Raw genomic sequence first — 7,589 nt, forward strand, 5'->3', positions numbered from 1 at the left:
TTTAAGTTTTCTTGTTTTTACATAGGAAATTCTCAAATGTACATGGGTATTTTTTTTACATTTTAAGTCAATGTTTATTTATAAAGTATAGATATGTACTTGTTTCTGTTGGAAGGTAAGCAGAAAAGAATGCATGAGAAACAATGAGTAAGCCATATGTGCTTCCAGAAAAATAGGTACCACACCAATGAGTACTGCATATAGTTGTATGGTGCCTGAGCTGTTTTCCAAACCATGCACCCTGGTCCTGGGGATATATCAGTCCATAGTAAGTGCTTCTTTCTAATTCATACAGAGGAGCCATCCAGATGCCATGTGTCCACAATTAACATTTTCTTAGAGAGGGCATCTTTTTTTTCTAATTCACACATAGAACAGCAGTCATGTATACTAAGAACTGGTAAAACAGATTAGCACTGATGGTCAAACATAATAATCAAGCAGAAATAGGTCTAATAAGGTTTTGCAAGATGGTTAACAATATAGTGTAAAGAAGAGAACTAGCTAGGAAGACTCAATCTCTCATCTTCTAGGAAATGAATTATTTAGAAAGCCCTACTAACTATAATAAAATACAAATAAAAAACATAAACCTTAATAGTACTTATAAACTAGATAAATATAGCAAAAAAGGCAGGATAATGGGTACTGCCAACATGCAAAAATTAAGAAATGTTTATTCTTGTTAAAGAAAAGTTAGCCCCCCCCAAAAAAAACATTGCATGACAGAGAATCAGAAATGTCATGAAATAACAAATAAAACATTATTACTAAAAGGATTTTAGCCAATGTCTCATGTTAAGATTGAACTATGTCCTATGAGCCCCCAAAGAATTAATTATTGATAACAAATACTGTTACCTCAGCTTGTCTGAGATGGTATTTCTCTTTTCCTCTCAAATGGGTGATAGATGATAGAAATCCTAAGAAAAGGTAAAAATAATAAAATTACTGAAATTGTAGTAAGATATCAAAAGAAGTGTAACAACTTAAAAAAGGAAAATAAGGGTAGAAATAAAGAAGAAATAAATTAAACCTTGGTGTTCATATTTTAAAATAGGCTTAAATGTAAGACCATGAATATATCTGTAATCATTGCGTTTGTGTATGTTTCAAATGTTATTCAAGCTGTCTGAAGTGTTTACAAAAAAAGCCATGTTAAATTTGCATGTATTACAGTTTAAAACTTTTAGGAAATTTAATTCATCAAATTGGTACACAATGTTCAGATGGTCAATAAAAATTAGTTTTAAAAGTTATGCTTATTAGCTATTTTAATTTAATAAAATTGAGCAGTAAACAAAGCACAAATAGTAGCAAATATTTCTCTTCATAAACAAAAGCCATTGGATGCTAAAGAATCTATGAAAGATTTTACTATTTTAACACTATTTTCATTAGATTCTCTTTCCAGCAATTAGATTGACTTTTCAAGCTCCTGGAGACCTCCCTCACTGTTCTCACATGAACCAAAAACAATAGTTCAGTTTTGGACATTTTAAGCTTAAAGTAGCTGGGCTTGGGGCGCCTGGGTGGCTCAGTCGTTAAGCGTCTGCCTTCGGCTCAGGTCATGATCCCAGGGTCCTGGGATTGAGCCCCGCATCGGGCTCCCTGCTCGGCGGGAGGCCTGCTTCTCCCTCTCCCACTCCCCCTGCTTATGTTCCCTCTCTCGCTGTGTCTCTCTCTGTCAAATAAATAAATAAAATCTTTAAAAAAAATAAAAATAAAAATAATAAAGTAGCTGGGTTTGTTCAAACAGCAAACTATAATACGCTATTGAAATAAATCATTGCCATTTGACCTACCAACTTATCTTTGCTACACCTTACTTCAGTTTCTTCATGTATAAAATGGGATAATAAAAAAAAAAATATACCTGAACAAGTTATTGAAAATATCAAATGAAACAATGTATATCATTAATGAATGTATAATGTATATGAAGATCTAGTTTTAATATCTGACACATAATAAGTTCTATAAATATATGTTTTTGTTTATGTTATTCTTTTTAAGGGGAACATGGCTCCTAAACATGAATATATCACACAGAAATCATATTGTAAAACAAATAAGATTTATTTTAATGACTATTCATGGAATGCTTACTTAATTCAGCAATCATGAGATTGGATTCTAACTCCTAGTTTGGGAGCCACAATCTGAGCTCAAAAAACCTCAACCCAACAAAACTTTGAGTCTTTATTTCAAAGCTTTGAGGGTTCTGAACTTGCGGGAGCAAAACACCTCTTTATTTATTTTTTTTTTTTTAAAGATTTTATTTATTTATTTGACAGAGAGAGACACAGCGAGAGCAGGAACACAAGCAGCGGGAGTGGGAGAGGGAGAAGCAGGCCTCCCGCAGAGCAGGGAGCCCGATGCGGGGCTCGATCCCAGGACCCTGGGATCATGACCTGAGCTGAAGGCAGATGCTTAACGGCTGAGCCACCCAGGCGCCCCAAAACACCTCTTTATTTAGAATACTTTTTTTTCAAAGCATTATGAGACACCTTGAATTTCACTTACTGCTTGTTTTCCTTTCCAAGGGTTCAACCTCAAGTGCCTGTGAAGGGGAAGGGAACTTTCTACAAGACAAAATAAAACATAAAAAGAAATGAAAACTTTGTCAAGAGAGCTATATCCTCTGATGAGTTTCGCACAGCTTAATGCAAAGAAGCTGTTCTTCTATAATAAGGATTAAGTGACTTGTCAAAAACATACAGAGAGATTAGAGTCAGGATCCTAAGTACAGTACATGTTTTACACAATCTCAGCTGTTTTTTGTTATTCTGAAGAGGACAAGTCACACCAACATATGTATATTTTTGAAACATATACTGTAGCCAGGTCAATACAGCACAGTGATTTCACAAAGTTTGGTAACCCCCTCCTCTTTGCTGCAAACATGTAAGAAATAATGGATAGAATTACATAGACAGACAGATCATGAAAGATAGTCAAGCTTAAATACAAGAAAAGTATCTCATTAGACCAGAAATAAAAAATAATGTGTGGGACTGAAGCCATTGGCTTGTTGGGCTCTGGATTATCAAGTGGGAAATGAGAGTCAGGCATTTGGATTCTTTGGGGGAAACAAGACCTAAAGTCAAGGACTACAGTGGGGTTAACTCTGCTTGTAAAAAGAAGCTAAAAAATATAGCTGTCAAACCCTGGCAAACTGCAGGTCTGAGAAAGAAGAAAGTCACATAAAAATCTTGCAACCAGATGCTGAGTCACACTGTTCACTAGCTATGGTAACTGGTTCTAATGGATCTCCTGGATTTGTGGTATCCTCAGTAACATCACAAGGTAGGAACTCAAAACTGCCATTCTGAGATCTAATGTGGATTGAAGCCTGGAGGACTGGGAGGAAGCAACTAAAAAACTCTAGATAGGGATGGGTAAGCACAGACTAATGAAAAGAGGTAGATGAGATACAGGGAACAGTAACCTTTCATTCAAATTAAGCTGAAAACTAAAATCTTAAAATACATGAAGAAATTTAATAACAAGAACAATTAACAACCAAATCATTAATTCACTCCAGATAGTAATAATATTATGGACCCACCTGGAAAATAAGTATGTTTAGGATACTCAAAGAGATAAAGAGCTAACCATATTAAAAATGTACAAAATGAGGGGCACCTGGGTGGCTCAGTCAGTTGAGCATCGACTCTTGATTTTGGCTCAGGTCATGATCTCAGGGTCATGAGATGGAGCCCTGTGTTGGGCTCCATGTTCAGGGTGGAGCATGCTTAAGATTCTCTCCCTCTGTCTCCCTCTGCTCCTCCCCACCTCACTCCCCATCAAGCATGCACGTGCACTCTCTCTCAAAAAAAATGTACACAATGAAAGGAAACAATACACCACTGAGATGATCAAGCTTTGTTCCATAGCTAGACTTCACAAGTGTGTGTGCCTAGCTATAGAGAAGAGAATTAGTTCCCACTGCCCTCCAGCAGTGAGAAAGCCAGATACTGATGCTCATACAAGCTGTGTTGGGACTAGGCTAATTGCTGAAGCTAAGACTTTAGTTTAGATAAAGCCAGAGTGAAGAAACAGAACCACTGGCTCACTTACAAAATAACAATGACAATGGAGAGTATAGCCCAGTTTGAGTCAAAACTAAGTGTGAAATTTGGAGAAGATGTAGATTCATGTGATCTGTTTCATTCTTTTTGAAGTAATTCTGTTCATTGTGATGCACAGTATAATGGTTGAGCAATCAGCTCTGCCTCAAAGGGTGCTGAGAGCTCCTTGCAGGAAGTTTACCAGAAGGTTCTGAAGCATTCTCGAAGTTTTTTATTTTTTTATTTTTTTTATTTTTTTAAAGGTCTTCTTTATCCGAGAGAAAGAGAGAGAGAATGAGCAGGGGGGAGGGGCAGAGGGAGAGAGAGAGAGAGAGAGAGAACCAGACTCCCTGCTGAGCAAGGAGCCGGATGCAGGGCTCCATCCCAGGACCTGGAGACCATGACCTGAGCCAAAGGCAGATACTTAACCGACTGAGCCACCCAGGCGCCCCTCAAAGTTTTTTTTTTTTTAATTAAGAAATAATTTACATACATTAAAATGCATAGAACATAAATATTCAATTTGATAAATTTTGACAATTGTATACGCCCACATAACCACTATCCAAAACAAGATATAGAACATTTCTATCACCACAGAGGGTCTTCTCATCCCCTTTCCAGCCCATCTTTACTCACCCTTGCAATTACTTTCTGTCTTCTATGATCATAAATTACTTGTACCTATACTTGTACTTTATGTAAAAAGAATTATACAATAATAATAATAATAGGGGTGCTGCATGGCTCAGTTAGTTAAGCATCTGCCTTTGGCTTAGGTCATGATTCCAGGGTCCTGGGATCGAGCCCCATGTCAGGCTCCCTGCTCAGCAGGTAGTCTCCTCGCCCCTCTCCCTCTGCCCCTCCCCCCCGCTTGTGTGCTCTCTCAGAAAAAAAAATAAATAAAAATAATAATAATGATAAAGCAATAATCTTAAGAGCTACTATATAAATACTTCCTTTTTTTAAGATATTATTTATTTGTCAGAGAGAGAGAGCAAGGGCACAAGCAGGAGGAATGGCAGGCAGAGGAAGAAGCAGGTTTGCTGCTGAGCAAGGACCCCAATGTGGGACTCGATCCCAGGACCCTGGGATCATGACCTGAGCCAAAAGCAGACGCTTAACCGACTGAGCCACCCAGGTGTCCCAAAAATGCTTCCTTCTAAAGGAAGGTCAACTAGACTGGAAGCCGGCAATGATGGATGCTAGAAGCAATGTCCACAATAGCCAAATCGTGGAAAAAGCCGAGATGCCCTTCAACAGACGAATGGATAAAGATGTGGTCCATATATACAGTAGAATATTACTCAGCCATCAGAAAGGATGAATACCCAATTTCTGCATCAACATGGATGGGACTGGAGGAGATTATGCTAAGTGAAAGAAGTCAAGCAGAGAAAGTCAATTATCATATGGTTTCACTTATTTGTGGAACATAAGGAATAGCATGGAGGACATTAGGAGAAGGAAGGGAAAAATGAAGGGAGGAAATCTGGAAGGGGAGGTAAACCATGAGAGACTATGGACTCTGAGACACAAACTGAGGGTTTTAGAGGGGAGGGGGATAAGGGGATGGGTTAGCCCGGTGATGGGTATTAAGGAGGGCATGTATTGCATGGAGCACTGGGTGTTATATGAAAACAATGAATCATGGAACACTACATCAAAAACTAATGATGTACTGTATGGTGACTAACATAACATAATAAAAAAATAATGGATGCTAGAAATATTTACACATGCTGAAGTAAAACTGTCAACCTGGATATTTGTACCCAACTAATCAAGTGTAAGGGCAAAATAAAGACATTTTCAGTCTTCACTGAGAGTTAATCACCTATTCAATGTCATTACATACACATGTAAGCCATGTATTTTAGCAATAAGGGAAGTGAAGCCAGAGAGAAAATATAGGGGGAAAAGGGAACCAATGATGAGCAAAGCAACTGATAAACTATGCTTAATATGACTATAAAATTATAACTGATTTTTGTGTTTCAAAGGGCAAACTAAAATTCTATCCAAAAATAAGAATGGGTACAGTGAATAGTTCATGCATACTAAAGCATTTGCCATAGTTAAGAGGATAGAAATATTGAATGACTTCAGACTTTGACAATTTTATATTTATGTATATATCTAAAATATTTAAGGACAAGCAGTAAGAATATAAATATAATATATAGCATTCAAATCAGCAGAAGTAATGTGACAAAGAAGCCAGAAAGCTGATGTTAACCAAAAACAAACAAAAAAAGAGTAGAAATGAGTCAAAATATATCAATAAGCATAACAATTATAAACAAGTTAATCCCACTTAACGAAAACATGATTGCCATAATAGTTTTCTTTTGTAATCCAGTTATACACTATTTATAAGAACTATACCTAAAACAAAATCACATGAAAATATTGAAGCATAATAAAAGTTGATAATGCCCAAATAAAAAAAGTTGGTCTGGCAAAATTAATATTAGAGAAAACAGAATTAAAGGGGTAAAAAGCATCAATAATAGAGGTGCTACACAAACAAGACAGAGAATTATACCCTCCTCCATCATAAACAAATGAGGAAGAAAAAATAATAAGGACAAAAGTTTTGAGCAATACAAGCATAGAAAATAGACCTATATATAGAAAGATACAACTCTTCACCCCAAAAAATAGAAAATCTACATTCATTTCAAGAATTTACAAAAAATTTACCACACAGTAGGTCACTAAGAAGTCTCAAAAATTTCAAATAATCTATGTTCTTTGATCACAATTCCATTAGCCATGAAATATAGGAAAATAATAATAAAGTAAAACATTGCTTAGAAACTTCAAAAATCACTCCTTAAAATCTCTGGTTAAATAAGAATTCAAAATGAAAATTACAATATATTCAAACCCAAACAGCAACAGAAACACTATATTCTGAAACTTGTGAGATACAGTAAAGCAGAATTTAGAATGGAATTTATAGCTGTAAATGAACAATTTTGTTGACAAGCAAAACATATTATAGATTATTTTTCCCACAAATGAAAGTAGAAAAACCAACAAAATGAATAAATCTTATTAAAAGACATAAGATAAAATCAAGAGATATACCATATTTACATATTGGATGGCTCAGTATTATAAGAAATGTTAATATTCTGCAATGTACTCTAAAAATCAGTGTCATTCCAGTCAAAATCCCCAAAGGATTGTTAAAAAAAGCAACTTTTCAAGTTGATCTTCATATTAAAGGGAAGAGCAAAAGGCCTGGAATACCTAAGACACAATAAAGAAAATACAGTGAGGAGAATTGCCTTACCAGATTCTAAGACTTAGTATAAAGCTACAGTAAATTAAGACTGTTATTAAAAGAGGGAAGACAAAAAGGCCAAAGAACATGAGTACAGAAACAAACCCCATCATCATTACTCTATTCTTCTTTGTTTTTCTCCTTAGCACTTATCATTCCTTAATATGCTATAAAATTCTATTATTTATGTCATTGTTTGCCTCCTCAGGTCAATAAACACA

Source organism: Halichoerus grypus, chromosome X (genome assembly GCF_964656455.1).
Source record: "Halichoerus grypus chromosome X, mHalGry1.hap1.1, whole genome shotgun sequence".
Taxonomy (NCBI): domain Eukaryota; kingdom Metazoa; phylum Chordata; class Mammalia; order Carnivora; family Phocidae; genus Halichoerus; species Halichoerus grypus.